The 25,754-nt window shown below is 42.3% G+C and overlaps 1 long non-coding RNA gene across 1 annotated transcript in view; it reads right to left on the bottom strand.

The window, feature by feature from the left end:
* LOC122764903 overlaps window positions 1-23,333 on the bottom strand; it is an 85,120-nt gene extending 61,787 nt beyond the window's left edge. The window contains exon 1 of the long non-coding RNA XR_006359899.1: window positions 23,049-23,333. This is a non-coding gene — a long non-coding RNA (uncharacterized LOC122764903). The remainder of the gene's footprint in view (window positions 1-23,048) is intronic.
* Window positions 23,334-25,754: the final 2,421 nt, after the last annotated feature.

Genomic DNA, 25,754 nt, shown 5'->3' with positions numbered 1-25,754 from the left:
TAATTAGCGCTAACTAGAGACAACTTATAAATCCCAAAATGAAAAAGATTGTTTGCAAACATTTTTCTTTTTATGAGTTTGTTTACACTCCGACAGAGGGGCGGTAAATAAAACTAATAGCACAAACCGGCCAATAATCGCTTCTAAAAGGACTGTGAGGATGGCTTCCTGTTGCTCAGCGTAACATTTGCAGACACGGGCTCCTGACATTTAAAATCAACAAGTAAAATTTGTGTAAATTTGCGAAGCCACTGACATTTGCTACTGGATAATGTATTTTGTTGTATTAGCATTTTTAGCTTTAAAGGGTCAGTGAGTAAGAATTAGGGACACACAATGGTGAGGACAAACGGAGGACTCCTATGCTCACCCCTCCATTTATAAGCACATGAGGGCACTACAGTGGCCTTCGCCAGGAAAAAGAAAGAATCATTCTGAGCTTCCACAAAAACACAAAAACAACACATTATACACTTACACAAACATATTATGGGTCGTTTATTAAATAAAACCCGCCTAAATGTCACACATGGACCACACATGAAAACTAAATTTGACCAAAATGGTGAGAATAAATGCAAACATTAACCTTGCCCAAATGACCCAGAGCTTTTTTTTGTCACAAATGTCCATAGACCTTGCCTTCAGGTCATTAAACAATAATTAGAAGGTCTTCATGACCTTCCAAGTACAGTCATATGTGCCACACGTACACCCACAGGAAGACATGCACACATGGGCTCATCTCAGAGCTCTTAAATGACTCGTGTCATTAATGTCGATGAGCGGTTGCCAGCTGTAATATTTCCTGTGGTCATTAGACCATCTGGTGGCCTGACTCCTCTCATATCTCTATCTGCTTCCCTCTCTCTCTTCTGCCGAACAAGTACCGCTTTTGTGAACTCTGCCACAGTTTCTGTTTCTTTAACTTTACCTCAAATTGTACTACATTCAGCTGCAGCCTCTTGTTATTTACCACTCACAAACCCCAGTATATGTTGCCCATGCTAATTTTCCACTCACTCGTATCACAGCTTTTGCAGCTCCATCACAGCTTCTTGCCCCCGGGCTACTCAATTTACATCTCTGTAATGGCAACCTGCTGATATGTGCAGCCATTTCTCTACTTCAATATGTTAATTGAAGAGATCCTGTATCTCATCTATTAAGCGGGTCAACATCCCTTTAATTTACACTTAACTACTGCTGTAATCGTGGCATTGGATGAAACAGAGCAACAGAACACGCAGGGTGTAACAGATATGTAAACACACAGACAAACGTTGTCTCACGTTGATTGTTCGACTGAGGAACACGTTCCTGCAACATCATCACACGTGACAGTTAGAGAATATCAATGATGTTATAACTGGAATATTTGGCAGAATTAGCATACTCCTCGTGTCTCTAGCAACTAATTGTTTTAAAAACAATACCTGCACTATAGGTGGAGGTGGAGAGACTCGTTTGAGTTCAAGCACATCATCAAAGTGTCATGATGTCATCAATTTAATCATCCATTTTAATGGGAGTGGCCCCATTCACTGTGCATAAAGGGTCTAGATATAAGTAATGTGCAAATACATATTTAAAAGGCGGATTCAGCTATATTTAAGTAACACAAAAGGCACACGCATGACCGACGCATGGACACTTACATACTGTATTACATGCCTGAATCCGTATCTGTGCTCTTAATGTTCCTGTGGATCAATAAAGTCTCTCACAACATTTAAAAGCTTGCTGTGCAAAACACAATCTCTGCATACGCACACTAATTTAAGTTCTTTTAAATGGGGGCAATCAGAACATGCAGAGTGAGTGCTTTTTACTTAGTTTTAACACTTTCTCTCAGCTACATTCAGCTCCGATCTCCACTATTTCTGGGTAATTCTCACCGCAAAATGTGAAGCCAAAAGTCTTATCTGATTATGGTTCGGCTCGTTTACTCTGACTGGGTTGTCAGTGGAAGTACACAAGTGGAAATATCGCAATATATAACGCCATCCATCCATCATGTATACCACTTATCCTCCGAGGGTTGCAAGGGTACACTGGGCACCACGATGCACCTCAGTGTATAATATTCTATTACACATACCGTATATTCACTGAATCAAAAGTTACTTTAACAAAACAGGCACAGAGTGCTTTGACAATTTGGACACTTCTTTACAACGGAGGCAGCAGCAAATTGCTGTGGTTATCAGATGGAGTCACGTTGAATAGCAGTTGAAGGAAAACTACTCAACCATTAACATAGAAAGACCATATTCATTTGTCTTTACGACACTAGCATCAACAGCGAGGGCAATTTGTTCAGACAGAGGGCACTTCTTCCGCTTTTCAATTTTATCGCTCGAATCTTGAGCAGGGAGAAAAAAAGAAAAAGAGGATCTCCATTCACCTCTGAGACAGCAGTAAGAATCATTTTCCGTCTGCTTTGTCAGATTCAAATGCAACAGAGCACCCTTTTTTTGAACCGACAACATTGGCCATGAGCAGCCGGCGAGTGATCTTTATTTGTGACAAAATTAGGCAACAATGAGCAAATTAAATATCTTCTTAAATGGAGTTTCATCTAAATGTGCCACATTTAGATTTGTATTCCTTTGCAGTGTGCATTCAATCAAGCCTTAATGACACAGCAAATAAAAAAAATTGCCATTTGTACACCAGTAAAATTGGTTTCATCTCAAGATGCTGCAATTTCTGTGAAATCTATTTCTGCTCCATAATCGTCATCAGTGAGCCACTTAGGCCACAGTTCAATGAAGCATTCTTTATTTGATTCCAGCGAGAGTCAACTCAGCAGAGGCTTTGTTTTGGTGGCTTCTTTTGTCTTCACAGGCTTTGACACAAGGAAACTTGTGCCTTGGTTTTAATTGGCAATATGGTAACAGGACATTAAGATTTTTAGGATGATTACTGGCTCACACAACTCTAATGAATTTCACATTTCGTGGACTGTCCTCCACGCCTGTGCATGCTCTCTGCAGCACAACAGTTTCAAGTTGGTGGTATGCTAGCGTCTTGCGTTTGGGTAAAATCGAGACAGCAAAGACGACGGTAACCATGGACACGTGTTTAAGGTTATGCGAAGAGGTCCTCTGGTACCCACTCATGTATAACTCAGTATTCAAAAAATACAAGGACATACGAGTGGGTTCACTTCAATGCTGTCATTCATCATGTTAAAAACATGGAAAATTAAAAATGTCACTCAGCAGAAATTAGTATACAATAAATACCTAAACCATTAAGAGCAAAGTAGTAAATACAGCCTAGTTAAAACAAAGCATTATGTTAAAAAAAAAAAGAAAGATGATGCACTTAAAAAAGATAAGTGCATGGGGGTGAAGTCCTAGTGAGAAATGGATTGTGAGAATGTACGTGAATCTCTACAGACGCTAATTTTAGCCTGAGTGGAACTGTGGGCATGTATGCGCATATGGAAAAGCATAGTGAGACACGAAGCAAAAGAAAATGTATGACTCAGGTCTACAAGTGCAACACTTAAAGGAATACTTCACCCATTTGCATTTAGCTTTGTATTACTAGAATAGGGCTAGTATTTTTGAAAAACTGTGCTTCCCAACCTCAGTTTCCCCTGAGTCGAAATATATCTTCATTCTTTTTTTTTTGGCTTGAAACTGCAAACGCTAATTCCACACTTTTATAGACACAGGACCTCAATGTAAACAGTGTCCGCCATCTTTGCTAACAGTTACGCTAACAGGACCAAGTGTCACTGGAGGGCATGTAACAAATAAATAAATGAATTTCTCAGCTCAGGGGGAAATTGTGGTTGGGAAACGTAATTTTTTTTTTAATACGACCCGTATTCTAGTACTACAAAGCTAAATGCAAATCGGTGAAGTATTCCTTTAAGCAATATTTGGTAGCCAGGCTCTCATTTTTCACCTCAAGATGCACAAGAGCAGCTGCACTTCAACACAACAAGTCTTAATGTTTCAATTTGTGTTAAAAACAGAACATTACAATGATCTCATCGTCGTAACGTAAACATCATGTGCCCCTTGGAGGCCTTTGTTGTATTTATATTTAGGTATTGCGCTTTGTGTCTTATAACTCTGCACCTCTAAGACGAGAGTATTCAGACGTCCACCTTTTCCTCTTAGGAGAATTTGGCCTGGACATTACATAATCAAACTGTCAGTGCCTCATGGCAGAGAGTGCACGGCTTTTAAAGGGAATTAGAGGGAGCTGATTTGATTGGCAATTGACTGATGTCAGCCTCCCACACGCCCACTGATAATGTAATTCTACAAAATGCGCCACAGGTGTGTTCTGTTCCTTAAATAATGAACTATGTCTGCCTTGTCTTTGCAAATGAGATTAGGAGGATTGCTTGGAGTCAAGAAACATGGAAATCTATCATGCAGCCCATTGTGTCCTCGAGAAAATCCATTTTAAAAACCACGGTTCACGCGAATGCAGCGCACTGCCACACCGCCGCCAATCCACGCTCATTTAGGAAAGCTGAGAACGAGTTTAAAGCGCAGGCATTTGCATTTCAAATGACACAGACAGGCTCTTCGCTGTTTTCTTGACCACTTAAATTCCAGAAGTTTTCACATGTTGGGAAGTTGTGACTCAAAATCCAGTCAAGAAAAATGACATCTCGGGTACAATGCAAGCACAATCTGCCGCTGCGAGCGGGGAGACTACAGAGCTGGTGTGTGTTTCTAAGTTAATGCTATTGTGGAAATCGTATTCCTAATGGGAGTGTCACAGCCCCCTGAGAATCCCTTATGCCAGTCTTTTGAACATGGAGCTTAAAAGCCTCTTGCACATGAGAAATGATTGGAAGAGCTAAGTCAAGCACGGCCCCGAGCACGGTGAGAATCACTGTTAGGGGGGGGAAAAAAATGTGTTTTTATCGCAGTAATATTCATAATCCATCCTGACAGAGTTTATCTTTTGTGCACGTACATACACTGTGTTTTAACAACACTATTATGTATGAAAAGGTAATTGCTGGAACCTTGGGTACATTAGCAGCCTAATATGAGCAATGTCAAACAACAGAGAGCTGAAAGGAAAAAATGCACTTAGTTATTTGTTCCTATCGTAATTTTCAACTATTCCTAGCAACGTTTTTAAAAGATATACAAAATCTTCTCTATTTTTTTTGACATAGCCCATCATGCATTTTGCCTTTAAAACTGATCTAATTCTGGCTCGTCTATCCAATGACACATTTTGAGGCACGGACATTTTACTATGATGTCAAACAAGGAATCCGTGCATCGTCGATTCATTTGCTCACCATGAGCTTCACTCAAGAGCCATTTATCAGCAAAATTAGCCTGGAGCACAAGCCACTCGGGGAACTCTGACTCAGCATGTGAGATGTGTTCATATACATTGGTATTAAGACTGCAGCAAAGTAGAGTTGGGATTATCTTGAACTAATTAACTAGAATGTGGTACATGCTGAAGAGGGCATGGGCATGCCGCTTTTTAGGAATTATCCCCCGGGGGATATGCAGTATTCGGTAGGCCAACATATTTGTAATTACAGCTACGAACTCGTGTCTGCAGGTGGCTCGCCAGTCATAAAAGAACAGTGCAGAAAATCACACAGATAGAGTTGAGGCCCTTCACGACTGTGAAACGTTGTCACAACTGAGTACTTTCTGAAATCTTAACATTGTCAAGATTGTAAACTGCTGACAATGTTGTAAAAACCAAAAAACTCAAGAAAGGGCATACAGTGGAGCAGGAGGTCAGTGGATTGAGAGTCAGAAGAGAATGGTCAAACTGGTTCAAGCTGGCAGATTTCAACCAAGAACTGGAAATGTCAGTCTGCAGTAGATACAGGTCCACCAGAACTAAACGAGTCTGGTCTGCTGAGGCTACAGATGGTAGGGTCAGAACTTGGCATCAACAGCCTGAATCCATGGGCCCGTCCTGGTCTCGTGTTAACAGCCCAGGCTGCTGCTGGTGGAGTAATGGTGTGGAGAAGCTATACTGGGGGCCCCCCTCAATACCAATCAATCATAATTTGAATACTACAGGCTAGCTAAGTATTGTCGCCGACCATGTGCATCCCTAATGGCCACAATTTACCATTCCTCCAATGGCTGCGCCGAGCAGGGTTCGGCACCATGTCACAGAGCAATGCGGTAGAACAGGTGATTTGCAAGATGAATGTGCGGCGTGGAAAAATCTGCAGAAAATAATGGGATGTAATCAAGTCACTGAGGATCACAATCAAAGGCGTGGAGCGTTGAGGTTGTTTTCAGAGCAACCAAATATCTGTGTGGTCTTCCCAAATAAAAAAGGGTTCCCAATTATATTTTATTAAAACCATTTGCACTTCTTGGTAAAAGTCTCTGTTTAACTAATAACATACTTTTCTTCTTTTTCCCCACATGAGCCCTCAAATTATAGTGTGAACAGGTGGAAATGTAGAAAACGACAGCATGTCCTCATTTTCTATACGTAAAAAAAGTTTAAGTGGGAAAATTTGACAGCGAAATCCACCATGTAACCGCAACCTCACTTCCTACCACACCCACACACATACGCTGTGTTACAACCGCCTTTAAGAGGCTTTCCAGTCTTGACAACTCAATTTTCTGATTATTATAACATAATCACTGCAGTTAATATGCATTCTCATATTTCATTTTGGGGTTTTATGGAAAAAAAAAAAGAAGCCAGTTTGAGGCCATATTACTTCTAAGTAGGCAATTAAAACAAATTGCTCCTAGTAATGAAGAAATATGGCCGCTTAAGATAAGTTCCATATGGACTTTTTTCCCCCTACGTTTCTGTCTATTTGAGCTACCACTCTGTGGATTTATGCCACAGCGGAGGGTAATGAATTATACCACACACACTTAAATGGGAATGCCAGTGCGACGCACTTGTACAAGTGCACAGTCAATGGTAATGCACTCATTATGACACATTTGTGTGCATGTGCATACACAAGCATGGTCAGACAGATGCAAGAACACACACACACACACACACACACACACACGCACGCATCTCATCAAGTCGAGCATAACCGAAGGGCCTCAATATGGATTTCACACTTGAGCTAAACCTCCTTAACTTTCCTCAACAATATGGACGCCTCAAGCAATGTCAGCTCCCCCACTGCCACTACAAACATCCACTCATTCTTTACAGATAATGCTCTCCCTCTGGTTTCAATCTCATTAAAGGACATTGTTTATAGACGAAAGGCCTACAGAATATATTCTTTAAGTCTTTTTATCTGCTTAAATAGACTGCGACGGGATCAGACGAGTTGTATTTTAATTCGCCGCGTTCAGTCCCACAGTGTTCTGGAGATAAAAAATGTTGATTTTTTTTTTTTTTACAGTAATAGCCTGGTTGTAAAAAAAAACCAAGACAATATATAATTCCCCAACCAGTGGCTAACATTTTGGCTCACAACTACTCTTTCTTTCTTTCTCTTTTCCTTGCTTGCGTAAACTCACATGCAATTCGATACTTCCCAGACTCTGAGAGACAGAAATTTGTGGGACCATATAATGTCCGTGACCAATAATGCATCAGGAATGTGTTGCGAGGAAATCGAGGAATTTGTCATGGGGAGGGAAAACTGGACGTCGGGCAGGAAATTGAGCGACTGTTCAACATGCCTTCACAGTGAAATCCAATCTGCTTCTGACACACGGGCGCGCGCGCCAACGCATTTCACATGTTCTCCCTTTCACATGTGTGCACGCGTGTGTTTACAAATTGTGTAAACATGAGCGATGGCTCACTGCAATCTGGCCAATACGCTTTATTTTCCTAACACAGAACTTATTACATCTTTTTGGACTAATGGGCAGAAAACGTCCATCTCACACTTTTGTTTATTTGTATCTGTAGATTTCAATTAAACTAAAAAATTGTCAAAGCCAGAAAGCTCAGCCTCAGTAACAGACACAGATCTGTAGTCAGACGGGTTTCACACAAGGGTTTACTATATCTATCTCATTTTCATTAACCCTTTAACACCTAAGCCTCTTAAAAATCTAACCTAAAATCTATCATTTTTTGCTTAATTTAACCATAAAAGGACCAGGAAAGTGCTTTTGTCCATTTTTTCCAGAATAACTTTCAATATCTGGCAGTTTATCTATTTATTTACAATTTACTGTATGTCAAAAAAAGCCAGCTTCCTGCAACAGTGCAAGTGAAATTACCGTAATAACCGTTTTTTTAATTACCGTTGGGTTTTGACGTGCAACCTCTCAGTCTTCAGAAACTGTTGGGATTTTTCCGATAGCACAAACCGCCGCGTAACTACGCACATGTCTGCGATGCGCTCGGTGTTAAAGAATATGTTTCCTCCCTAAAAATAGACTTGTTTTTATTGCTGTTGACTAATGGGGTGACAAAAAATATCTCACATCAAAGATTTGGCTTTATCCAGTGTAAAGATAAAGATTGATGTGAATCAGTTAATCCTCCAGCTGCCCCTTTTCAAAATAAAAGTCCAGAGAGCTTGGGAACACACATAAAGCACACACATACAGTAATGGTACTGACATAAGTAACCAATAAAAATGTGTTTAGAGGAGACTAGTTGCGGTTGAGCCTGTCAGAGTTGGCACCACTGCAGGTGGCTGCAGAGAGCAATCAGAGCCACAGATGGAGCATGTAAAGGTTGCATCTGGAAGCCGAAATGGCAGAAGGCTAGCATGACTGTTGCCTCTGGGCTCACTGCTGACGGGTCCATTGGTTTTCAAATGTTTTCAAAAAAAAAAAAAAAAAGCATAATGAACACAGCAGTAGCAGCAATCACCTACAGGGTTTTGGACACAGCGTTCAGCGTGAGACTGTGTTCATGAAATATGTTTTAAAAATGCAGGCCGCATATGTTAGATCAATAAAACGCTGATTTCAAATCAGATCTGCTCAACAATCTGTGAGGATAGACATAAATAAGCAGCAACAAGGATGATGGGACTCAATACGAGAAAGACAAATGACAATAGGAGCAACACGGCATGAGTGATAGAAATGCCCACAACATGAAAAGGGGAATAAAAAAAAGAAATGAAAATACCTGTCCCTAATGAGTGAGATCGCAGGGAAACAGATGGTGTGTTCAGCTGGTGTTTGGAGGTTTTTTTTATCCACCACGCATCAATTTGTTGGCCATAGAACAGTGGTGCGCTTCCGGCAGCCAGTGTACACGCGCGTGTCCAGGGCTGTTTTTTGCCAGCGTTGATTCCATATTTATATAAAATGCTGGGGTTTCTGTAGGTGATTTTCACGGGCACTGTGAAAAGGCTCTTAATGCACACGATACGCACCACACACAGATAGAAACTGGAGTTATTTACAGTGTGGGAGGTTATTTCGACTTTTCTTTTTTTAGTTCTCCCTGATAAGGCGCCATTTTCTTCTCCTGGCTCCGTGTCAAAGATAAGTTAACCTCTCGCTTTTTATATCTCTCACACACACACACACACACACACACACACACACACAAGCAGCTATGCACATTCACTTTCCACCTGGGGCAAGATCAAGATCCTGAGGGAAGACAAATGATACTGTAGCTCTGACAGACCAGTGGGTGTCTCAGCGTGTGTAGGTGACATAATGTGCGCCCGTCTGTCATTACGTGTCAGTGAATGTGACACCACTGTGAATGCGAGTATCAGCAGCGTAGGCGGGACACTGAGATGCGTTTTATTTAAATGTTGTCGCCGCAGTTCGTTTACGCCTGTAGTGTGTGTTTGTGTAAACGTCTGTGGGCCAATTTTGTCTCTGCGATGACACCGTGACCTTGTCGGCTGAACACCCACAGCTTTTTGAGAGCTAAGACTTTACGGTTTTAGGGAGTTCCAAATGTGTGACCGTGTGGCTGCTGACTGCTTATGAGTCGTGCGATAGCTGCTTAGCCACAGGTGCAGAGAGATGTTGACACAGCTTACGGAGAGACCCGGTGCAAAGGGATGAGTTTATCTATCTGTTTCTGTCTGGATGTGTTTCTCTCAAACACACACACAGGCACACGCACACATGCAAGACCTCAGACAGACAAACTGCAAAGGCACACACAGTCGGAGTCAATTTTATGGAGACAAATGCGCCCGCATAACAGACAAATAAACATTCCTGCGCACAATCGCACACATCTGGGATGTGTACGGGACCTCAGGCACCTCGCCAAGGTAAATAGAGGAAATTGCCAGCCTTGACATTTTTGGGTGCTGAGCGAGGCTTCTCAAGGTGACAGCTTTCGCTGGGTGTTAGTGGGAGACGGGGATCGGTGCCGCATGCTTAACAATCAACGCCCTGTCAATGGGTGTCTGCGTGCGAGTGTCTGTGTGTGAACGAGGACACGCATGTGTGATTGTTCAGCGCGTGTTTACGTTGCCGCGGTAGAATCCTGCGCCTTCGCCGCATCTGTCGACATGTGTTGTTCTGTGTAAGCGTTTCTCGCTGGCCTAAAATCAGCCCTCGACGTTGAATGCTCGACGCGCTGTTTTGCTCACAGGTAAACACAGAAGTCTGCCGTGATGTTTTTCACCTTTTCGTTTCATTCGCTTCAGAGGAAGTGGTAAATCAATTTCTGAAGAGAGTGTGCGTTCGGGGCGTTTGAATGGAGCGAAAACAAGCTTCAAGGTTGACTAATGGCAGAATTATGCGTGATGCAAATGACCTCTCCAAATGTAACTGCACAACCTGCTTTGATGACACATTTTTAGTTTGTTTGAAAGTTCAATAATATCATGAAACGGGTCCTTGTGTCACTAAAACCCAGTCCACTGTACAATTTTCCCAACATTCTAGCTAAGTATGTTTTAATTCATTTACCAAACACTTCTTGGAAATAATTTATTACTTCCCAGTGTAGGAAGTTCGGGAAACACTGTGAGAGACAACTCTCAGCATCGCTGACAATAGCTCATATTATCTATAATGTGCACATTATAGATAATACATACAGATAAAATGCATATTCATAGAACAAAAGAAAAGAAAAGAACGAGCTGATTATGAAATAATCCACCTCCATTCGCCAAATCTGAGGCTTTTCCTTTCACCCGTTTCATGTGAAGTCGAGCTGCATAACTGACAGACAATTTCAAACTGACAAAAGGAACAACTGTACGTGATAGTGAAGCAAAACAATTAATACCATATTCAAATTTATAGCATGTAAGGATAACGATATAATACAAATTCCTCCTGGTTGTGAATAAACATGTGGTTGTCACTGCTGTGAACCCCCTCAATACTTTATCCTACTGAATATGTAGACTCATATCTACCAAATTCAAACTAAACCGTCTGTAAGAATACGTTGTCAGGTTCCATAAGCAACCCCAGCCAATTCAGTTGATGTCAAAGCCTCTCTTCTAAGCTTTACATCAGTATTTGAACACAATGACTTTAATCACCCGCCGAACACAGATTAAATTCTGTTGGCTTTATGAATTGAAAGATGAAATCAAGGAAATAAAGCCTTATTATTGTTATACAAGTGCTGATCATGAGGTGTCAGGTGTTAAGAGTATAAGCCGCAGAACTTGCTTTACATCATTACACTCTCTTAAAGACAAATATTTTGACATTAACACCGACACACTGTTACTTTTAATCATTTTTGGAGGTATCTCTGGTATTTACTTCCCTGCTGTTCGGGCACTTAGCCATTATTTTTTTGCACCGCTAATCCCCCGGTGGACCTCCACGATGGAGCCAGACATGGTTGCTAGGCAATTTTGGTGATGCAACTGTAACGTTTCTATTAAAGGGGGCACAGAGGGGAGTGTATAAGTTCTGTATAATATCTATAAGACAGAGTGAGAATATCTGCCATTGTGACACTGGGTCAAGGTCAGTCGTACGGGGGATTCTCCTTCCCCCTCGTAATTCCATTCCGTTTGTTTTTTCCTCTGCATCCCTGTTTATTGATCCCTGCCTTATTTTCCTGTTCAATCCCCAGGCAGGATGAGAAAAACACACATGCCTCCACAAAATGTTTCTTTGATTAACCTTACATTTTCTCCCCCATTTCCCCTTATTCAGCCCCCTTTCTCCCCTCTCCATCACTCTATTCCCCCTCCTCCCTCCGTCTGCAGTAGATACCCAATAAAGGATGTTGTTAATATCATTAGGCAGACTTCCTCTCCGGCCCAGCGCCCAGCCCACTCCCTTTCAGCCATAATCAAGCGTGCACACTAACTATCAAAGGAGACATCGCTAATAAACTACCGCAGTGGAGCGGAGAAAAAAAAAAAACACAACATACGTACACTCCTGCAGAGAAAACAGTGTTGGCTAAATGCAGTTAAACAAATGTGCTCACGTGCATGCTGGAGCTGAGGGGGGGCGTGTGGGGTGGCAGTGAAATGGGGTGTAGGGGGTGGGTGTTGGTGCAGGTTACCCAGGCAACGCTAATAAAGCATGCTTCAAAGGCTAGCACACTCTACTGCAAATCTGCCACTTAAGAGTACTAAATTAATTGGGGTTGAGGGACATGTACACAAGCAGACACAGCTAATAAAGTGTGCGCCGAGAAGAAGTAAATACTGTCAATTTAGTGGGTTTAAATGGGGGTAGGGGGCCAACTGTGGCTTCCTGTTGCACTGCACTCATTTGCTGTAAATCATCCCTTAAACGGGAGGGCGCATTGTCAGCTGCATGGCGGCTTGAAGATGTTCTCTCCTGACAGCTGGAGGCTACAGTGTGCATTATAGCACTGATTACACACAAGGTCTAAAGGCAACGCGTGATGCAAGACTGCAAGTGAGAAGCACTACATTTAAAAGAATACGAAAAGAGGGGGCGCAAGGACACGAGTCTGCTAACGGAGACGATGCACAGAAAAGCAGAGGTTCTCATGCAAGCTCAGGGAATTATGTGTCAAAATGTAAGGGGGAGGTGTCAGGTTAATTGTAAAAGACGCAGATGAGACAGTCCCAGTTGTAAAAGTCACATTTTGAACAAGCACTTTGACTCCATTCCTTGAGCGTTCCCGATAAATTGAAGAGTTTTATTTTATTTATTTGTTTTTTTTATCAGGCAAATGCTCATTATTCTGTTTACTGGTTGGCTAAATGGAAAGGGGAATTTCATGCGTCTGTTGATGACTCTGATTTATTAAATCTCAGTTCTGTTTGTTGTAGAATGGGTAATTTGCTTTCGCAGAACTAATTGCCCAGAGCTGGGAAAATGTCAGAGTGGGGGAAGAAATGTGATCAGGGCCAACAATGATACATGTTTTAAATAAACCCCCCCGAGGTAGTTCAGTGTGCCTGAATAAGAAAATAATGAATTGTAGAATGTACCCATGGTTCAACTGTCAAATACAGACTGTTTTCGTGTTCCAAAAAGGGATTTTATTGACAATTCATGTCTGCATAGTTTCCTATTTTTCTTTAAATATACCAAACCTGTCTTATAACTTGTCTTATACTCTGACTGCTGTTTCTAGGCCTGTCAAAAGTTCTAGTGCTTCACTGTTTCCCCCCCCTTCTCAGGAACTGTCTTTGGTGAGTGCAAAATCAGCTATGCTAACCTTACCAATGCCCAAAAATAAAACCAAAATTGCAATTAGCTTCAACAACTGAATGTGTGCCGACAGCGGAAGCAAAATGGTGTGACTTTTTTTTTTTTTTAGAAATACAAAATATACCAGACCAAATCAAAACAAACCTTTCAAAACAAATACCTTCAGTCAAGTTGATGATAGTGAACGGATAGTGTTATGACTACACAGCACTACTGAAGGGAAGCAGCTGCCAAATCAGAGCGGAAATCAATTTAATCGGAGGAAAAATGACACTAAATGTGCGTGAAAATAACAAACACTGAAAAGAATCCATCGCCGCGCAGCCTCGCAACCCCCCGTTTTTGACTCAAAAAAGGCAAATGTCGCAGAGTGTATTCAATAACCGCGGGGATTCGGCGTTCTGTGGTCACTACTGTGCTCCATGGTCATGCTTTATTTTTATGCTTTCCCTCTGCACTGTAATGGAAATATAAAAGGGTGCATTGATTAGTGTTTAAGGATCAGGCTTTAATAGATTAAAAGCCTCCAGCTCTGAGAGAGGCACTCACTCATACACACTTGTGCATAAAGGGAACTTTATATATATACACACATCCACGAGCAACCCAATGGACGGATATGGAAAGAGCTTGGGCATGAGCAGTAATAGACGTTATTAGACAGTGGCTGATCACACTTGAGTGGACAAAGGCATTAGAAAGACACAAACACGCCGCCCCAAGCCCTTTAACAGCTTACATATGTGTCTTACCCGAGACAAAGTAATGTATATTACAATAAATATCCACGAAAAAAAGTCAGATAATATCTTCATTATCATAGAGCCAAAGCCCTAATGTTGATTCTCCAACTGATGGAAAACGTGTGCATTATTAATGCGGTGCATTATTAATAATGTGGCACGAACCCAGAGTTGTGAAGAGTCTCTACACACAGGGATGGTTAATGTCAGGTCTCAGTTTGAGTGGAGAAAAAAAAACATATAAATGAAGATGGCAGCATTTCATCTTCCCACTGCTGATGTAGCAAACCTGATATACATCAAGTGAAAAATTGTAGCCGTGAGGGGAAATACAAAAATCCAATTCACTCCATTTTGGGTTTTCTTTAGGTCATTCAATAAAATATGAGACAAATTGTAACAACACCTGTACACTCGCGTGTCCTCAGATGCTGTGTGCCGTCCGTAGAAGCAAACTCAATTTCAGTTTCAGTTATACTGCTACATGAAAAAAACTAAAAATACAACGCTGTGTGTCGCCCCGTACTCTCATCTCACCTGGACTCCTCACAAAGCATTTAATTTCCCACATCTCCTGATCATTTGTCTTCTTTGCGATCACAATTGTCCCATCTCGACTTAAAGCATGGCCTTGACTCCCAACCTGTCCAACATGTCCTTTTTCATTTTCTCTAATCTCTGCACCTCTTCGTCGTCTCTGACCTCAATCACACGGGGGGCCATAATGGTATTAGGCTCCCCCGTGCACCATTTTTTCTGCACTCCTCACATCCATTTTCTCAATTTTCTCTCTCCTCTACACTGATCACAGCTTCAAATATCTTCTCGTCACCTCAAGTCTTCCTCCCCTATGTTTCAATGCAATTGCAGCATTTGCTGCTGGGTCAATCCAAGCCGCTCAATGTCACCTCCTACATTCACAACCTTGCCTTTCTTTCACCCGGATCCCACTAGTCAAAATAACTCTTTAATCAAAAGGTTCTAGACCGGTGGGAATGTGTTTAATTAGCATTCACTTCCAGGTTAAATGGCTCCGCAATGCACCTGGGCTTTCATCTGCTTTGACCTCAATCGGCCACAAGTCCATTTCTTCTTCGTCTACTTCACTCAAATTCCAGCACAAAGATGTGCATTCATCTTCCTGGCCATTAGCCATGTATGTTTTTAGCTGATCTTACGTTTTACAACTTGGGACAACAGTTAACTTAAACAAGAGATTAATGTGTATGTGATGTCACATTTTACACACAGATGGAGCCGATGTGAAACCAACAACACATGCAGAACAACCACTATCAGCAGGTAAAACTCCTCAATTAAACATTCTGATGTTTATTTTCTTGCTCACCACAATCACAAGTTTCCTTCCGATCCTTTCAGCCATCTTTACAAGCCCTCTCTTGTCTTTTTAAATCCCTCACCCAGGAAGTCTCTCCTCTATCTTGTATTCCCTTATTCTGCCCCAGGTGGGAACCCTCCTTCATGTTGCCCGGACTTCTCTTGACCTCGCCGTCTGTTTGCTCCCTCAAGAAGTGACCGCAGTGTTGTCTGCCGTCAGCGAGACCTGACCTGACCTCTGTGGTTACCAGCTTTTCTCGCATGTGCTCTCCCTGATGGTCACGCATCTCCCCGCTCTCATCCTACACTACTTTTGTCTTAAGAGTTGAAGTGGTAATTTAACTGCGTCAGATTTTACACAATATGTCGTCCGGGCAGATGCCTCAGACGAACGTACAAATGCGAAGAAACCCTGATTCACAAAAAAGCAAGAAAAATGCACCCAACTTCACGACTGAAAATTACAATTTTAACCAAAGTAGTGTGGCCTGTGGGAAAGTGTAAATGAGCAGCAACCACAGGTGGCAGATGCATTCAATGCAATTGATTTAAGCAAATTAAAGCCTCCTTTATACCGTTTATATACGTGGTCCAGTACTTACAACAAACTAAACATACAGTACATACACCCCATAATGGATGCATGTAGGAGTCTGCATTACATATCTACTGCTCCGAGAAATGATTAACGATTCTCCCGCAAGTTCCATCATGTGTTACTGCACTGCATACATACTGTGCCATATTGTACTTTTGCCTGGAGGCACATTTACTTTGCTGCACTTGTTCTCACGGCGCATTTAGACGTACACCATGCATAATGTCGGAGTAAATTACGTCGAATTCAAGCACTTAATATGTCCTAATGCAATGTTAACTATGTTAGTAGTATAGTGTGCAGTACATGCCAGGTAGCATGAGAGTCTTGTCAGCATCAGCTTTACTTATGGCAAGACTGAGACTGTATCTATGCTGTGATACAAACGTACCATCATTTCAAGACAGTGTTTTCAGATAACGATGATCTCCCAGATGAGGGTCGCGGTTCATTATCAGAGGTAATCTGCATCCTGTGACAAATCAGGTACAGGGGTGGGGGGGGGGGCATGTGCATGCCAGTGCAAACAGGAAGCTATTTTTCCTCCTCTGCACGAGAAACAACAAAGGTGAAAATTCAGAAGAAGGTTTTCAACAACAAAGTGAAATTGACGGCAGTTTTTTTGATTTAAAAAAAAGATACTACTTTTTTTTAACTTTATTCTCTGTAAAGTAAAACAGAGTCATCAGCGTTTTTATTTCGTTAGGATGTAGCGAAAGCTAATTATATTTTGCTAGTCCTGGTGCGCGACTGCCCACTCTCTGAAATACTCATAAAAGTGCCATCACCACTGAGATGGTAAAACATTTATTTGCAAGGAAGTGCGACCCGTTGGGGACGGGTGAGGTGGTCTCTTGAATGCATTATAACAAAGTGTGACATTTCAAATTAGTTTGAGCTCCAGTTTTGAAAAGATCAAATGCCCTTGAAGCAGCTTTTGAGTGCATTGCGTGCATGCATGTGCATATGTATTAGGGCTGTCACCGTTTCCAAAAATCAAGTCCAAACAAATAAAACGTGACATGCTATTCTATTCTTTTGAAGACATTTCCCAACATTACATATTAGTACACTTGATTTTAGCTACACAGGGTTGATCACAAGTGGCACACTGTGCCTTTAGATGATGGGATGAGCTTCTAGGCTGTACATTTTGGTTTGAATTTGAAATCCCCCTCTCCAAGTTCAAACAGACAGGCACAATTTTGGATAAAAATTGACTGCCCTCATATGTATGGAGGGATATGCTGATGGCAGGGCAGCGGGTGTGAGTGAGGGCTGAGTCATAAACTGTTTGCTCTATTTCCTCTCTTTCATCCCTCATTAGCTTTGATCAGAAAGTTGGAGGAGTCCAAATCTGCTATCATCTGCATGAGCTGCAAGAATGCTAAAGGGGCTGGATGGATGGAGAGCTGGCTGGGGATAAAAACACAACAGAACCAAACACACACACTGACACCCCAGCACACACACACACGTTGACAGACGAAAAAACAAACTGACAGACTCTGACTCACAAGCACAGACAACAGGCAAATACACAAACAGAGCAAAAAGGGGAGTACAAATATACAAGTTTAGGGAAAAGACAATATCGTACAAGCCAAGCAGAGACACTCACAACCACACACTGCTAGATCTTTCTCGTTCTTTTATCAACATCTCACAACTTTCCATAATTTAAAGGTCATGTGCTGAAGTTGGAGGGCATGTTATGAGTTACGGCATTGGAGACCGGTTTAATTTCTGCTTGTTCTCTCCATATTAGAAATGTACAAAGAAAGCACAAGATTTCCTCTGGATCACTGGAGTGAGTCCCTCTGCGAGCCAGATCTTCCAGCTTGAGGTGCAGAGCGGAAGCAGTCATAAAATGTGCATGCGAAATGTATGTGAAGCTGCTTAATTGGGGCCAAATCGTAACAAAATCTTGTCATGTTTTCAAACCCTTAGGTGCATTTAGATAAAAGCACACAGCAAGTGGCACATGTAGCTGAAGAGAGACAGCTACAGAGAGACAGTGGGAGCTGTGCACTGGATTTTTCAGACATTCTCTGACTTGTTGGATTCAAATCTTTCCCTTGCAGTCGTTCCACAGAAGCTTGTGATATATATCCGTTTGTGCTTGTGCACATATGAACTTCTAACATTCCTTTGACTCTGACCTTTTACCACCTTTTGTCAAATCTCGCTCCTGTATTCAGGATTTGCAAATTCAAATCCATTTAAAACGCCTTTTCAAAATTGAATCAGTTTCAGGTAACATTGCAATGTATGACCTGTCATAGATCTGTTGTACTGGGGGTTATTAGTGTTTATATACATATACATATATATATATATATATATGTATATATATGTATATATATATATATATATATATATATATACCATTTTCTGATATATCCACACTCTAGTAATGCCAGTGATTTGTTTTCCTGTGTTGTTTTTCTTTCCTTTTAACTCTTTAACCATTTCTTTTCACGATTACGGTGGTAATATGGTTCAGATAAAGTCCTATGAAGAGAGATGATTCAGTTATGATGTGTAAAGATTACAATGGGCTGATACTCCAGCGCGGAACCAAACACACGTTTGTGGCCAAATGTTTTCTAGCGTGAATTAGATAAAGCGATGTTTGTCACACCAACGCTGCCGCACTGTGAAAATATTTCTTTTTGCTACTAAGAGGGGAAAAAAAAATTGCTTCAGGACCCTGACCTCTCCCATCCAGAGAGGACTTTTTGTTTTCAAGGTGAGATGAGCTCTCTCTCCTTGCCTCCCTCATTCTCACTCCCCTCTCTCCACAGCGGCTTCCAATTTGTAGCCTTTGTGTATGTTTCAGCAGCGAGATTCACGGCCCCTGCACTGCTCTGATCAGGCCCGCACTCGGACATCTGTCGAAGGATGTTTACCCAGGCCGTAAGTATGTTAGGGGAAATATTATCCTAGTTTTACCTTACCTTTCTTCTGTCTGTAGCATAAACACCGGCATTGCAACGCAGGGATGGGAGAGAGGAAAAAGGGAGTGTAGAGGCGGTGAGACAGAGTGGACCTAAGGGAGTAATGGTGCGTTCACACATATGGATACAAAGTAGTTGGCAGTATCTGGCCTGTCATGAATCAGGGGGACTCATTCATAACAAAAGCGGCCGTCACTGTCCCAGAAATCCACATGTGTGCAAAAAGAAGGATGTAAGGGCAAAGGAGTGGTAAGGAGTCAGCAATAAAGAAAGAAAAAAGGAGAAGTAAATGGAGCAGAGAAGATATATCGAGGGGAGAAAAAAAATAGAGAGTGATGAAAGGATGAGACTACAGGCTGAGAAATCGCTGAAGAAATTGAGAAGATGAAAGGAAAATAAAGGAAGAAATGAAAACGAGGAACAGAAACACACTTAATTACTTTTCTCTTTGATCGCCGCTTATATGCCAGTTGGACCAATCAATATATCTCGAGTTCTCTGGGTTCATTTGAAAATGTCACCAAACTTTTTCATCGTAGAAAAAAAAAACACCCCACCCACCCTCAGACAAAGATTTCTCAGCCTCTGAAGCAGGTAGACACTTGAAATAAAAACCATTTGAGAGCTCCAAGCTTTTGCTCTCATTTTCAATCGTTTTCTTTGCTGTCCAAAAACCATGTGACTGGAAAAAACACGCACATTTGTTCACACTCCATTCCACTTTTTCTCTATAATTCAGTGGTGTTGACATTGACAATATTAGCTTTTCAGTGACGCTGTAACAGCATTGTGTCATGAGGCGAGTCAACGGCGGTGGCTCTAACTCACTGAAATCTCCCCATCTCTCACCCGCTGAGCCGACTCACGGATGAGCAAGCACATCTGGGTCTGAATGTTCTAAGTCAATGTCATTGTTGTTTCACCCCCAAAAAGCCGTTGAGCTCCGCTTCAATATCACTCACCTCACACAGTTTGTCAGCCATTGTTTCTACCACAACAAACAGCGAGTCTGAAAGCTATTTTAAAACAAAAGAAATACATTTTTCCCATATGCAATTTTCCATCTCGGGCCTAAAAGTCGCCCAATCACAACATGTTTCAATTCCACAAAATGACACCAAAGTTTCTTTGCGTTCTGTGTTCAATCAGCGTTTCACAATAGGAGGCTTCTTATCGCTCAAAGTTGAAAACTGTAACTTTTCCGACATTTTGCCTCTTTCTTTTTTTTTTCTTTTCAATTTCCAATTTTGGGATCAATGGCCAAGAAGCTTAAAGAGTTTACATTAATGTATGTCTGGTGTTTGGCATTTAAGCCCAAAAACAGAAGGGTACACAGATGCTTTCCACGTGCACTCACACAACACAGCGAGGGAGAAAGTTCTTCTTCCCATCATCTCTCTGTCTCTCTCTCTCTCTCTCTCTCTCTCTCTCTCTCTCTCTCTCTCTCTCTCACACACAGGCTTCTTCCCGTCTGGTGTTGTTTCCAGTCTAAAACCAAACCATGTGTTGGAGCTATCCTGAGCTGGTCTTAACTGTATGCCCTGCTGGTATTGGGGTCCCTCCACAGGAAAAAGCAAAAAAAAAGGACCAGGAAGACATTTACAATCTGTATGTCTTCACTTTTGTGTCTCTGTGTTCTGCCTTTGGTGTTTTCCGTCTACTTTTGCCTTGTATTTCTTCTTTACTACTTAACTCCTTCCTGTTTGGTTTCTAAATCTTTACTCTCTCTTCCTCATGTGCTTTCCTGCATGTGTCATTCATTCGTCTCTGCAGCACTTTCCCCGTCTGTCTGTGCGCCGAGTTTTCTTTTCCTCCTTCCTTGAACTCTTGTCAGTCCTTTCTATTCGCACCCCCTTTCTCCATCCCCCGCCTTCTCCAACCTCCCATCTCTCCCTCCCATTCCACCACCAACTAGGCATGAAAACGGTGCTCCATTAGGGGTGCCTGGGCTAAGCCCAGTCTGACACATACTGCTTTGATCAGCCGTGAGCTGGGCTAAACACCCCGCTAAACTCCCAGTCTGAGGAGGCGGGGTGTTGAGGGAGAGCAAAAGTAGTGAGGGATGGCACAGGGGAGATCAAAACACAGAGAAGAGATGGAGATGCAGACGACATAAAGGGGGGGGGGAACACAGGGACCGAAGAAAGAAGCTCAATTTCCCATGCTGCTCAGAAGTATATACTTCCATGTCTCCTCTCTCCCTCTCACCTCCACTTCTTTATCACTCCACAACCTCTCAACCTTCAGGAAGTCTCTGAAAGGCATGCACCACCTGCAGGTGCAGGATTCACAGGCACCGAAAACGTTAACGCGGAGGCACGATCAGATCGGATGTCAGAGGATGAGAAAGTCTCCTGGCAAATCATTGCAGCATCTTTCTCTGGGGGGGGGGGAACTGTCTTGTTGGTAAATAAATATTGTACTAACTCACACACACACTCTCATGTCTAGGAGGATAAAAGTAGGGGGGGGGCGGGACAAGCGCAAAAAGAAAAGATATATGGAAACCAGACCTCTATAACTGACAACAGTTTAAAAAAAAAGAAAGAAAAAAAAAGAACCAGAGCCTCACACTTTCAAGCAGGCAGATACTAAACCAGCAGCAGCAAAAGGACAAAAAGCTCCCGTCTTTTTCTCCCAAGGAGTGAAGAGAAAAGGGATTTCCGCTCAGTGCTAATCAATCAGGCTGTGATAATGGCTCCCATGCCTAGCTGTCGACTGGAGGGGTCAAGGCATCCCATGACCCAACGCCCAGGGCCCAGGGGCCAAAGCCCCTCTCAGAATAGCACCCCAGGACGGACTCCCCAGGCTAATTGTCCAAGCCAGTGTCAGCCTTTTCAATGCCCCCACCACCACCCCTTCAACTTACCCTCCCCTCCTTCCACTTTCTCCTTCATTCCTCTCTCTTTCTTCTCCCTCAACCCTCCCCTCCTTCTCCCCTTCTCTCCTCACAACTCCACGATCCTCTCTCATTCTACACTACTGAGCAATCTCCCATGTATACCGGCATGTACCCATGTGGGGGCTTGACAGAGAGGAGTTGGATGAGAAATCCTTTTTTTCCCATGAAGAGCACACACATAACGGCTGAAGGAGGAAACTGCGAACGGGGAAAGTTCTAAAGATGGGAGACAAGAAGGGATAGTGAGCAGCGTGTCGGGGGGAAAGAGATAAGTGGCGGCGGCAGAAAGAAGCAGGGAGACGAAGTGAGAGGCAGGCAGACACTTGGGCTGAGGACAGGCGGCGAAGACTGTCCTCCTTCCCTCCCGACGCATCCCTCATATCACGGGAACAGAGCACTGTGACAGGTCTATCCTCCCCCATCTGCATATCAATGGATTTCTATTAATCACAGCCAGTGCTGCGTGAGTCTCAGGGAGTCCGCTCATCACCAGCATGGCGTGTCCACCACGGTGCAGCCAGAGTATCAAGCACACACACACGCAAAAAAGACAGCGAGGACATGGTCAGTCACACACACACACACACACACACGCACACATACACAGAAAAGCCACCAGAGTCCAAAAAAGCAAACCATACTCCTGCTCCACGCAGTGGCATTCCTCTCATTCCAAGCGCACGCTGCTGATTAACAGCATTAGATCCCACAGACAGAGGGACAGATTGATGGAGAGGTACTCCGATGTTGCACTATAGCAGCAAACACATCTCCACTCTCTTCTGTCACCTCTTCTTTTTCTGGTAATCCATTTTTTTTTTTGTCACAGTCCTTTTCAGTCATTTTCATCCAACTCTCTTCCCCTACCTCAGTCCCCTGTCAGGTCCTGGTCAGGCAGCAGTAATAAAGTCCCAAAAAAAAAAATCTACAATTAAAAAAAAAATAAAAAAATAAAAAATCAATATGCTACTCACTGTGAACCTCTTCTTTTTTGGTTGTATTTGTTTTTTTCCTGATATGTCACTTCTTATCCTCTTCTCCACTGTAGCAAGGAAAGGGAGGGGGGGGCACAGTGTGTCTATCCCAGCGTGTGTGTGGTGTCAGTCCGATAGAGGACGGTTGCCGTCTGCGTGCATGAGCATGTGTGTGTGTGCGTGCATGAAAGGGAGAGGGCGAGAGAGAGTGAGGGAGAGAGAGAGAGAGAGAGAAGGTGTGCGTCTGTCTGCGCCTCGCACTGCTCTGACTGAGCAAGCTGAGGCTGTTTTAAACAGGCTGCTCTCCCCATGTGACCAGCCCAGCCAAAGGCAGGAATACATTACTGACACACACTCTCTCTCTCTCTCTCTCTCTCCCGCTCTCTCACTCTCTCCCTCACACACACACACCATGTCCATAGTGCACCCCCTAGCCACCGCTCAGGGTAATGGAGGGAACAGCCCACACACACAATTGGCACACACGTAATACAGCATGCACACACACTCTGACACACAGCAAGAATTACAGCAGTGTAGGGAGCTTACACAATGCATGTGTGCAAGCTACACACACACACACACACAGTATTAACACTCATCATTTGGAAGGAATGTTTGAGTTTTTGTTAGGTTTGGTTTTGTTGGACGAATAACAGGTAACAAATGACAGAACGAATTTGAAGGAATTGACGTTAATTCTCTTTGATATTAGGGCTGGGGCGACGTGGCTCCAAAACTTTATCATGACTAAAGAGTTGCACGTGAGTCAATATTGATAATTATTCGCGGAGTGAAAGACGAGAAGCCAGTTAATTGCAATTTCAAGTGGACAGAGAACAATAAACACTTGTTAGACGGAGGAAAAACTTCACAAAATCCGAGGCAAAACTTTCAATAGGAATTACGTGTTCCATCAATTCAACCTCTGTTGCTTTGATATTGAAGAAAATGTTGCAATAGAAAAATGAATTCTTTCCCCCAGCCATGATTGGATGGGACATACAGTTAAGCATTGTGTGATGTTTTATTACACTGATTATAGTCATTATATTGTATATATACTGTGTATAAAAAGGACAAGCAGGGGAAAAAAATTGAATAAAAACACAATAAAGCCTAAATGCTTATTTTCATCCGTTTATGGCAAAATGGTCTATATTTACTCTCGTCTTTATGAACAGTCAAAGCGGTTTTCCCATTCACTCTCATTCACTTACATATTCATACACATCTATGTACAGTGTTGATTGAATCACACATCTTTCATATCCCTTCTGGCCCGAGAATCAAACCCTCCACCGCACCAAATACTCAATTACAAGTGCTTCAGATGTGATTGTGTCTCAAAAACTGCTAATCAGGATACTACTCATACTAGGGCTGTGAAGCCCCAGTCGACTGGTCGATTCATGAGTCAATACGTTCTGGTTCGACTCAAATTGTGATTGGTCGACTTTTTGCCGTGTTCATTTCATACAGTCTATGGTTAATTTGATTTCATCTAGAGGAATGTACCAAGTGCTAATGGGGGTGTTTTCAGAGCACCCCTGTTTCACAGGTAACAGCGTGTCTTCAGAGAACACCCCCCTTGTTTTCAGTATTTTGGATTAGCCCAACCCACAAAAGACAGATAGATTAAAGAACGTCCAGTGGTTTTATTTAATTTTGAGCTACAGTCAGTCACATCCATGTCAAAGACATGGGCAGTGTGGCAGCATTTCACAAAAATAGATGGCGGGAAAAATGTCGAATGCAAAGTTTGTAAGCAACAGTTTGCATATCACAGCTCGACTACAAAAATGGTATATCATATGAAACGGTAAGCTAACTTGTCTGCGTTATGTTGCTCGAGCCGTTTTGCGATACGAACATATCCGAATTGGCATATTTCAATGTTTTAGTCTAATAGTCGCTGCTATGTTCAGTCTCGCTCTGTGCGAGGACATGCACAGTGCCAAATGATCTAAATATTCATCAACAGTTCTTGCATTGATATCACTAGTTGACAGTATATTTTTAGAAATCATGGGCTATGATTTTGCTTTCAGAACCGTCAGACTCTGTCAACACCCCCCCGGCTAGTCGATTTTGAGTCGAACTTAACTCATACTTTGGCTGGGATCAGTCTCCAGTGTGGACATTGTGTTGATGCTGTTTGCCAAACTGTTGAGATCATCCCGATGATTTAATACAGCACGCTAAATAACTGAATTAATAAATAAATGTGATATAATGACACACTATCTGTCTAATTAAAAAGGCTTTTTGTTGTATGTATTTGACTTTTTTCCCACCCATTTCCACAGTGGTGCTTCACACCTGGAAGCACTGACCTTTTCAGTAATGGAAACCTTTTAAAGTTGACCTTCTGTTGGAAGGCTGATACAATTGCAATGCAGCCATTACACCTTAAAGAACAACAATGGAGAACACCACACACACACATATGAAGTGCTTCAAGTGAAATAAAAAAGGAGTCGCACCACATGCTGGAGAATTAAATTTCTACAAATGCCAAAGCTTTATAATGTTTAATACGATCACACGCGGTGATAAAGTGATGACAGACTGTCAAGACAAAAAAATCTACAGTCTCGTTCACCAAGGCTACAGAACACCACAGATGCACCATCACTCTCTGTAATGAATGCAGCCACTACAGCATTCAGACTTGCATGCATACCAGTGGATAACTGATCAGCT

The sequence above is a fragment of the Solea senegalensis genome, unplaced genomic scaffold, assembly GCF_019176455.1.
Source record: "Solea senegalensis isolate Sse05_10M unplaced genomic scaffold, IFAPA_SoseM_1 scf7180000017754, whole genome shotgun sequence".
Lineage (NCBI taxonomy): Eukaryota > Metazoa > Chordata > Actinopteri > Pleuronectiformes > Soleidae > Solea > Solea senegalensis.
Note: the sequence above shows the minus strand (reverse complement) of the source record. Positions and strands in the feature narration are given on the sequence as shown.